The following is an 11,182-nucleotide window of genomic DNA, read 5'->3' as shown; positions in this document are numbered from 1 at the left end:
TGAGAGAACGAGAGTTTGGGCATTTTCTTCATTTTAGAAGCGGTAAATCAAGCCCAGAATTTGTCGTGGTCATCAACTGGGTAAAACTAACGTTTAAACATAATCTTTTTTCACTGTCAGCTCATTGGGGTTTTTGCTTTAAACTTTTAGTTTTCTGGGGTTTTTTTGCATCAATAGAGAAAGTGTATGAATAGATATTTCTTGATGTTACAGAATTATTATTAATTTCAAAAGTATGATAGTGTTATTATGGTTATTATTTTTTAAAGAGTCTTGTTATGGACTGAATGCTTGTATCCCCAAGATTCATGTGTTGAAACCTCCCTTACCCATGTGATGCTATTAGAAGATGGGGCCTGCAGGAGATAATCAGGGTCAGATGAGGGCATGAGGGTGGGGCCTTCCTGGACGGGATCGATGCCCTCTGAGCAGGAGAGAGCTTGCTTCCTTTCTCTGCTCTCCGCCATGTGAGGCCTCAGCTGGAAGTCAGCAGTCTACAACCCGGAGGTGCGCTCCCACCAGAACCTGACCCTGCTGGCACCCTCGTCTCAGACTTCCAGCCTCCAGAACTGTGAGAAATAAATTTCTGTTGCTTATAAGCTCCTCAATTTACGGTATTTTGTTATGGCAGCCAAGCTGATTTTAAGAAGTCCTTTCTTTTTTAAATATATATTTTATTTATTTATTTGAGAGAGAGAGAACAAGCAGGGAGAGCTGCAGAGGGTGAGGGAGAAGCAGACTCCCTGATGAGCAAGGAGCGACAGGAGACTTGATCCCAGGACCCTGGGGTCATGACCTGAGTCAAAGGCAGACACTTAACTGACTGAACCACCCAGGTGCCCCAAATCCTTTCTTTTAGTCCTTTCCTCTACCTTCTAGAAAATTTACCAATGAATAGTTAAGGTTTCTGGAATTCGTTAAAAAATATTGCTTGGAGGTGAAGGGGATTGGTGTGGGTCGGGGGTATACATGAAATAAAGCTAGCATGAGTTCATACATTATGAAACTGGGTGATGAGACCTGATTCTAAGTCCCCTTGATTCCAAAGCCCATACACTATGTAACAGGTGCGATCTCCGAACACCGTCTATTACAATACCGTATTTCTTGGTCTCCTCTAAATGACGTGAAGCAGTGATTTTTGAAAACCACTTATTATGAGGCACTCTTCTTGTCTTCTGCATTTTCGTTAACCCACTCGAAAGGGGTCAGGTCTTGGGAAAGGAAATAGAAAGTGTGTGTTTCCCCTTTGGGCCATATTCTGTGATAGCGCAGGCCCCTCTTTCTACTGACCGAATGGTCCGGATTCATGCAATGCTTCCGTTAGTTTGCTCGCGGAGGTTGATCCCCCCGGAGGAAGCGTCTGCGTTGTTGCTGATTCGTGTGGTTTAGCTGTAGAGACTGCAAGTGATTCCCGAAGTCTTCAAATGGCTACACTATGGGGAGCCATCTGCTGTGGCCCCCACACATATTTTCTACTGGGTTTTCGATGGCTCCTCAAATCTGAATTGGAAATTACCCGGTCACCCAGAAGGGGCGTTGTCATGACGTTATTAAGGTTTAAGCTTCAGGGTTTACCGCCTGTCGGGGCTACTTCCAAGGCCCCAGCAACAGGTTAGTGTCATGAATTGAAAGAGTACCTTAGTGTGTCCCTGCCAAGAAAACTTGAATTGCGCTGCTATCTTACAGTTGGTTTATGATAAAAACGTGATGTTTTCCAAGCTTGACAGCAGTCCTAGAAATGATGTTGGGAATGGTGAGCAGTGAACATGAAAGACACTTTTCTGATCTATCAGTAATGAGAAAAACTTTGATCAACTGTTCAAGAGGAAAGATTATCTTCCAATTTCCTCTGTAGATAATATTGTAAAATCACTATCATGTAAAGATGTTATCAGAGATTATACGGCCAAAAATATAGGGAAAAGATGATAGATTGTGTCATGATTAACTAGGAAAATATTATGTTCTTTTTTTAGATTTGGGAATGTTTGTGGTGTTTGTCAGCTTTTCAAAATTTGTGATTTGTTACAGTTCCTTTTCTTATTCTGTATGAATATTCATATTGAACCTAAGTGTTTTATATTCATAATTTTGAATTCTTTTTCATAAAAGGCACTTCAAATCATATTAATATCAGGTATCATCACACCTGGACCCGCTCTTGTACCCATCCCACTCTCTCTGAGTCATTCGTACACTGAACTCTTAAAAATACTGTTTTTGTCTTCCTACAGGAAGTTGACAGGGCTCCCCAAAGACTTTCTAGTTCTTCCTTTCTGAGAAGAAAGGGAGACTTACCGTGAAAAGTTGGCTCAGGCTGTTGGTCCCAGTGGAGCCAGGCAACAGTGTACAGGGGATCTCTTGTGTCCACTTGACTTACAGGTGGGGTGAGGGTGTGTATTATGACAGCTTTCCCCACTCCTCATCTGGGATGCATGTATGGTCTGGGCTAAGCCTTGACACTAGCTGTTAGCGCGGGCTCCTCAGTAAGCAGCCCCGTACTTCCAGTATCTCTGGTTTTCCTGGGGGTGGGGCACATGCCGGCCATCCTAACGAGATTAATGGCAGCTTCTTTCTAAGCTTCCCCTTAGCAGAGGCCATCTGCATATGCCCTGGTTCCTACATCATGGTCCCTAGTACCTGGAGCAAGCACGACTCTCAGAGAACTTGACACAGGCACATTCGCAATTGACTCTCATGATCGCTGAGCTGCATTATTATCATTGCTAGACTATTTAAGGCTGAGTACATTTTGGGTATATTTGGGTAGCTACTTTCTGAGTTGAAAGTTAGGGAAAACAGTATGAAAATATTGAGTGCCCCTATGGGGTAATGGGAATAAATGCTTAAAATCTAAAGTGTCCTGAAAAATCCAGAAACTCCGTGAAAGAGCAGTTTGCTGGTGCTTTCAGTGACCCCAGATTATCGTGCATTTGCATTTGTTCAGCTGCTCTTCACTAACTCTCTCTTCTCTTGCTGGTGGATTAGTTAGGGTCATTTCTCACTGCTGTCTACAGACCTGCGAGTTACCAGCCCTTCTTCACAGTAGTTAGTGGTCTTGAAAGTAAGTCTGGAGCCCAGCTGTTTGGGGGACACCTCAGATCTGCCCCATGTAACCCTGAGCAAGCTACTTAGCCTTTCTGCTCTTCAGTTTTTTCCATGTGTGAACTCATGAGGTTGTCGTGAGGATTAAGTGAAATAAAACTGCTTAGAACAATGCCTGGAAAATAATGGGTGCTCGATAAATATTTGTTATTGTCATTCTCGTCCTCATTTGTTATCTCAAATCTGCTAAGGACCAAGAAACCAGATAATCAGGCTTATCAAACGCTAAATAAGATCAGATGAAATGGTCTTTGGGTGACTGCCTACCCAACTAGCCCACGAGGAAAGTGTTTGAGCATTAGGCAGCTGTCCCGTTCAGGCAGGAAAAGCTTTAATGAGGTATCATTCTGTCACGAGCGCGGCTCATCTGACTTCTAATCAACAGAATCTTGACTCCTGTTATTGGTCTAGACAGAGAATTTTAATGTTATGCAAAAGTACTCTTTATTTTTTTATTTTTTAAAATTAAAAAAATTTAAGTTTTTATTAAATTCCAGCTAACATACCGTGTTATATTAGTTTCGGGTGTAGAATATAGTGAGTCAACACTTCCATGGTCACCTGCTGCTCACCTCGGCAAGTGCTCTCCTCAATCCCCGCCACCTATTTCACACCCCCACCTCCCCTCTGGTAACCATCAGTTTGCTCTCGATAATTAAGAGTCTGTTTCTTGGTTTGTCTCTCTCTCTTTTCCCCTTTCTCATTTGTTTTGTTTCTTAAATTCCACGTATGAGTGAAATCATATGGTATTTGTCTTTCTCTGACTGACTTATTTCACTTAAAATAATACTCTCTAGCTCCATCCATGTTGTTGCAAATGGCAAGATTTCATTCTTTTTTATGGCTGAATAATATTATATATATATTTATATATATATATAGTGTATGTGTGTGTATATATATAAATATATATATACCACATCTTCTTTATTCATCAATCCATGGACATTTGGGCTCTTTCACTAGCTTGGCTATTGTAAATAATGCTGCTTATACACATAGGGGTCCATATATCCCTTTGAATTAGTGTTTTTGTATTTTTTGGGTAAATATCCAGTAGTGTAATTGCTGGATCATAGGGTAGTTCTATTTTTTTCTTTCTTTCTTTTTCTTTCTTTCTTTCTTTCTTTCTTTCTTTCTTTCTTTCTTTCTTTCTTTCTAGAGAGAGAGAGAGAGAGATAGGGAGAGTGCACGTGAGCAGGGGTGGGAAGAGGGCAGAGGCAGGGAGAGAACCTTAAGCAGGCTCCACGCCCCCCTGAGATCATGACCTGAGCCGAAATCAAGAGTTGGACGCTTAACTGACTTAGCCACCAAGGTGCCCCAATTTTTAACTTTTCGAGGAACCTCCATACTGTTTTCCACAGGAGCAAAAGTATTCTTCAGTTCAAGTCTTTATAATGACAAAAAAAAAATTAGATTAAAGTGGCTCAGCCTGAAACAGGAACATAAAACTAACAAGTAGCTGTATTAAACACAGCGATGCTCGGACAAACCTTGGTGTTCTGTGAGGTTCTGACGTGGATCTCTACTATTCCACGTCTAGGATTGTTGACACCCATAGTCAGGAGCAGATAAAGCGAAAGTGTCTGTCCCCATTCGATTTTGATCCCCTTCGTCCATCACCCTGGTTAGCACAAGCCTCAACCCTTAGTTCACTCATTCTAGCTATCCTTCTTTCTTGTTTTTCCAGAGCAGACCCATGTAATGCTGAGATTTCCAGGGCGCAGTCCGCCTTGGCCTAGTCTCAGACAAAGTTCTGTCCCTAAGATGGAAGTGATGCCCAGCACATAACCTTAATTCTCTTAATAAATGTTTATGAAATGAATGGATGATGGCTCTGGCTTTCATGGCTCTTGCATTTCAGAATAATGCACATGGTCTAGAAAAACTCCCCCCAACTATGCAGAAATTATTGACGCTAAACGTTGTGTTTCCTATGCCACACTATCAAACATCATCCTGGCTCTTCTGGCCAGGCCTGCATTGTTTAATGCACACACAAAGTCATCTACACGTGAGGACGTCTGCACACAAACAGTGCGACACTGGCTCTGGTGTGGCAGAGGTAATTTTTGCTTTGTCCAGTGGGATGGGTCACACTGTTCACTAGCAGATCACAGGTAGGAGAGCAGCTAATGTAGTTGTGGAGCATATTAAAATCTGTGTCAGTTGAATTTCTAATTTACTTGAAATTCTGAATTTTTGTTTGCCTGTGGTCCATCTTTTCACACAGAGCTTTCGGTTTACTAGCATGAAATGCACTAACAGCAACGATGTTTTTATTAAATGTTCTCTGCCAGAGGTTATAATAAATGTCCAAACAGCTGATGAGGAAAAAGAAAAGGGAGCAGATAAGAAACAAGTGACCTAAAATCAGGACTAAATTCAAAACAAGCTTCAAGTTTTGACATGAGTGAAAAATTTAAAATTTAGTTGCTCCATCTAGTGGTGAACCGTTATATGACTTTAGTGACGAGCTTTTAGTTTTTCATGCTGGTTTTATTCAAATTTTGTTCTGTAAGTAGAAAAAAATACTTAATAGCTTCCCTGTCATATTGTCCCAATTAAGTTAACAGAAAATTACTCCACATAAGAAGAAAACATCACTACCTAGGGAATCTCATAGACTTAAAGACATATTTGCTAACCAACTCAAATTTCAAACTGTTTCTTCCTCAGTCGGTCTAGGAACTAACATCAGTGCTGATATCTTTACCTATAACTATATTATTAACCCGTATATCATCCTGAAAATACAAGAAAATTTAGACCTAACTTGGGTTAATAGGAGAGAAAGGGTAATGAAGAGATTAAGTCTTCTGCTGTTAAGAGCCTGAGATTTTGAGTCAGGACTTAATAAGGCCTGAAAATTGTTCTGAATTGTGTGAAAAATATCAGTCCAGTCAATAGGTGAAGGGGATTAAGAGGTACAAACTTCCAGGTATAAAGGAAATGAGAAAAATAAAGATTACGTGTGTACCTGAAGGAAATAAATTCTTCCGGTTAGTGGGGGCTCTCGGTCAGGCTACTTGGGTTCGAATTCTGACAGCAGCGCTCATTAGCGGTGTGGCCTTTGTATCTCAGTCTCATCATCTGTAGACTGAAAACCATACTACCCTCAGAACTGTGAGGTTACATTAGATACTGCATGGAAACACTTGGAACTACATCTGACACAGAATAAGTACTCGATACTGTTTTCCTGGTATTATTCCTGACTTTGTTTGGTGTATACGGGGATTTCTTGGTGTTGGTTTGGTGTGTAATTGAATTGTGTCAAGTAGTCAGGTATCCATTTGGCATGCCATTGGGAACCTCTCACTTCCCTGACTCAGGGAAGTTGTTCTCACTCTGGAGGGGTCTCTTCGTTGCGCTATCTTAAGTGTAACAGAAACCCATATCCCATTCTGCAACAGTGTTTGTATGGCCAGTCTTTCACTTCCCAAATTCAGCTTTGTCTCCCAGAATTCCAGCACTACCTGCAACGTAGAGATGGTGTGTCTTGCTCCTAGGCAAGCCCAAGGTTTGTTAATTTTCTCCTCAGAACTCCAAAACCGTGGTTGTACTTTAGTCTTTCCTGATTGCACAGTTCAATGAGAAAAGTAGGACTGATTCCATGAAGCTACCTGGATACCTATTCTAGGAAAATGGCACACTAGGTTGACCATATTAGAGTATATTTTCTTTTACTCTTAGAAGGCTGTCTTCCATGAAATGCCTCCCTTCCTCCAGGATCTACTTGCAGACGCCCCTAAGAGCCTGAACTATGGAGCTGGAGGGGCCTAGTTTTAAATTGTAGCTCCACCATTTAATAGTCGAATGACTTCAGACAAATTATTGAGCTCTGTGGGCCTTTGTCTATTCATTTGTACAAGGGAAAGCACAGAAGTTATGTCAAAAGTTCTGCAAACTAAGTGAATTAATATGTATAAAGCTCTTAGAATAGTGCCTGGTATGTAGTAAGCGATCCATGAGTTAGTTGTTACAGAGTTATTGTTTATGCTTATTATTCTGTGGAACATGAAATGTTGTATCTTTCCAGAAATTTCAAAGTCAAGATAATCTAAGACTTATCCTTTCATTTTCACATTTTGTGACATTTTCCCATACACGCTCTTCTTGACTCCGGTCTTCAATTTTGTCTCTTCCACTTCAGAAATTCTTTTCTCCTAGTAATGCATTTAACTCTAACCCTTCTACATCTTACCAAGGAATTTCTCAAGAACATAAACTCTGTTTATGCTTTATATGTTTCTGATGCTTCCCACAGAGCTAGTAGGTGCCCAACAAACACGTGGGAATTAAAAATACAGAAACACTAGCTTGCATTTGCACCTCAAGTTTGTGATTGCCTCAGAAAAGAATACCTACAATTATAATTATTGTCATTTACTTAATAGCTATTCAATGTTAGACACTTTCCTACGGGTTTTATATAGCATGACTCCTTAAATGGCATGAACAATTTGGGGGGATAAATCTTATTAGTTTCATTTTACAAACCAGGACGCTGAGTTCCAGAAAATATAAATTGTTTGTCCAAGATGTCATTGTTAATAGGTAAAGCCCCTTTCTCTCGAAAAAATCTTCTCTCGGTTATTGGACATGTCCTTCATTTTTTATTCCTTATAGTATGTTGTTTTAGGGTAAGGCCACAGTTCTTTGGTCTTTCATCTCCGACAGGCAAATGCCTTTGCTGAACTCCCCCAGAACCACACATTTGAGAGGTTGCAAATTCTAATGCTACCGGAGCCATACAGAGAACGGCATTTGTTGTGTGAGGGTATGGGTCATGTCTTGGAAATCCAGTGTTTTCCCCATCCTGTCACCAGGACCTGTGAATTTTCTGTGAATAATGTCAGCTATGGCCTCTTTGTCCTCCCCTCCCCCTCCACATCACTCTGGTTTGAGTCCTTGTTACCTCATGCCACCCAGGATGATTGCAAGAGTTGCTTAACTCCTTCCTGCAGATCTTGTGTCTTCCCCTCCCTAATCTAGTCCATTTATCACAGCAAAACAAAATTTCAGACTTTAGCTTCTTACTAAAAAGGCTTTGTGGTTTCCCATTGTTTACTACTGAGTCTAAACTTAACTTTTCATTGTGGACCAGCCACAACATATTCATGCCTAACGCTCCATTCTTATGCTTTCACCCAAATCCTCTGCTTTGGTCCGAATGGTTCCATTGGCAGTTCCTGAAAATGCCAAGCACAGATTTTCTTTTTCTTTTCTGCCATGATCTTTTCTTAGCTTCTTCCAGTTAAATAAATCTTATCCCAGTTTCCTGTTCTACGCTAGTTTTTTTGTTTTTGTTTTTGGTAAGACGAATGCTTGCCTGTGTTTCTTTCTTTCTTCTCTCTTTCCCTCAATATGAATTTCCCTGACACTCTACCACTCTTATTAAATCACGAACATGGAATGCCTTCTGTATACTGTTTTGCAGAAAGTCGGTAGAATATAGTAGTCCAACACACAGACTCTGGAGCTAAGCAACAGACTTCAAATTCTGGTGGTACCCTTCACCTTCCTGGTGACCTCAGTCAAGTCACTAAACCTTTACTTCTACTCTACATTGAAGATAAAGTAACGCCTGCCTGACAAGACCGCAGAGAGGATTAAGTGAATCATTGCATGTATAACAATGTCTGGCACAAGGTAAGCACTAAATAATAGCAGTGATGATGATGATGATGTCATTTGCTCTTTTGTGTGTATGGCATTTTTCCACAACTGATTTGTAAACTCTTTCAAGTCAAAGGTTTCCATATATACTTGCCATACACAGAGTCTGATACACAAGTTCATAGAGGTCAGGAGACCAAGCCTATGAGGTTAGGCAGGTCTTCAACTTTCAGACTCACTTTTGCTTAGGTGGAAAATGGAAATAATTTTTTCTTACACCTGTATAGTGTATTAAAAGTAGTTTTTCATGTACAAAGTTCATTTATTATCTGCCTACTCTCTTCACATATGGGATACCTTATGCAAGCCTTGTTGGAAACTGAGGCATGGGGATATCAACTATATGACCAAGGTGCTCAGTTGTGCTGTTTGAAGAATGGGATCAGATGCTTGTCTTTCCTTCTCTCCCCTCCCCTCTCATCTAAACTCCATATAAAAAGAATTAGCAGAATTTCTTTTTGATGTTCTTAGTCAGTAGTGTCTCAGTCCTTCCATGGAGCCCTCTCTCACCCCCTCTTCCAGAAAAGCATTATTATTTTTAGAAGGGCAAGTTGTGAGTGTGAGGAGAGGCAGCTGGTTCTATGGTACACCAGTGCCTGGACGAATAGTAGGATTTGAAGAAATCTCCTAAAATAATGTTCTAAGTCTCGTTCCATGGAGTTTAGGTGTTTTGTTTGTTTGTTTGTTTTGGTCTATGGTTTATCAGGGTGATTACTATCTCTTTTCTGAGGTAAGAGGAGATACCAGACTTCGAGGAAGGGGAGTAGAGTGAGTGAGGAATAGAAAGCAAATAATCATCGTGGGAGAAAAGAAAGTCAGAAACTGGAAACTGACATAGGGCAATGAAAGTATTAGATTAAAAATGAATAAGAGGTGGAGCCATACAAAGTGAATATGGTTTTTTTAAGGCAAGAAACGGTGACTTGTTTAGTCTTTGAGAAGCAGAATATTATCAAAAACATAGTAAAATAATGAGTACAGAAGGGTGTATGGTATGGCCAGCTGTGGGAAATTCTTGGCTGGCTTCTGTGCTACTTATTAAGTATCCCAGCTCTCATTCCATATTCAAACTAAGCGTCCATAAACTTCTCTATCTAGCGGGACGAGACCTAGGAAGATATTCCAATACCAAAGTAACTATGGAAATAGGAAGAACAAAGAAGAATTCTTGAAAGTCTCTGGGTAAAGATAAAAGGAAAACAGAATAAAGAAGATCTCACAGCAGGCGCTTGTGACAGATCTCCAAATCAAGAAGTCAGGGAAGATGAAGTGGAGCAAAGCCAAATCTCCACAACCAGGGAGATGGTCCATAGATTTCAACTACCCAGTTAACTTTCAGATAACTCACTCAGGAGAACAGAACTGGAAACATATAAAACATAAGTTTAATTCTCTCAGTAAATGAGGCAAAAAGAGTAGCGAGAATTTTGAAAATGGTCTACATTCTGAAGAAGATTTAATAGACTGCCTGAATGTCTTAAAAAACCTGGAGAAGAACGATCCTGGATTAGCCGAAGTCGAAGTATGAACATTATTTCAAAACGTTAGGAAATCAAGACTAACATGCTTATAAATTTGATGGGTTATAAAAATATGTATCTAGGTGTGTATGTGCATATATAAATAATAAAAATTTTTTGAAGGAAGATTGTAGATCTATGCCATATCAAATAAAAGGCAAGAGGTACTTTGAAATATATATTTATTGTAAATGCCTTATTGGACCCCTGTTCTTTTACTATAGTCTGAAATTAGCTGTGTGTTTTGGTGATGTATAGATTACGTATTTCTGTCCAGGAAACACCCCCCAAGCTAGAAGTTCCTACATGGTTTCTTGTCCTCTCTTATGGTCTCTTGGGGTCTAGGCTTGGAATTTACACAATGTCACTTCCTCCTCACTCAGTCAAACCAAATCTCAAGGCCAGCCCCTACTGAAGGGCTGGGAAAATGGACTCCTCTTTGTGAGAGGAGCTAGAAAGAATTTGTGGTTATTTTTCACCTATTGTAGGTGTTTAACTCAATTATAAAATGAATAAGAGGTAAGAGACTTAAATTGAAAACTGCTAAATTATTGCAAGGTGTTATTAGTATGTAGCTGACCCACTGCTCCTTCCCTCCTTCTCCAGGGTCTTTTTTGGGGCAGATATCCTTATGTGGAAGCTCAAGATAGGCTGCTGAAACCTTGCTGAGCCAACTGGAAGGGTGTTTGGGGTCTTGGCCACTACCTATTTATTCCTGGCTATTCAGTATCTCATGTATGAGTCTGCTACCAATTCAGTGACATACAAAGTACACTGAATTTCAGAAAGAAAGATTTTTCTGTGTGCCGTAAATCTTGTGATAATATTTGTCATTAGCTCAAGCACTGATCCATAGTTCAAAGGAAATTTAC

At 40.2% G+C, this 11,182-nt stretch overlaps 1 long non-coding RNA gene across 1 annotated transcript; it reads left to right on the top strand.

Moving 5' to 3' along the window:
- The first annotated feature begins 449 nt into the window (after positions 1-449).
- Positions 450-10,431, top strand: LOC148109176 (uncharacterized). Its single transcript, XR_015726207.1, has 3 exons — positions 450-571; positions 8,552-8,763; positions 9,889-10,431. It is a non-coding gene; the product is annotated as an uncharacterized LOC148109176 (long non-coding RNA).
- The last annotated feature ends 751 nt before the right edge of the window (positions 10,432-11,182 follow it).

Source organism: Ursus americanus, chromosome 12 (assembly GCF_024610735.1).
Source record: "Ursus americanus isolate L20-20 chromosome 12, mUrsAme1.1.p, whole genome shotgun sequence".
Lineage (NCBI taxonomy): Eukaryota > Metazoa > Chordata > Mammalia > Carnivora > Ursidae > Ursus > Ursus americanus.
The sequence above is the reverse complement of the archived record's forward strand: the minus strand, read 5'-3'. Positions and strand labels throughout refer to the sequence as shown.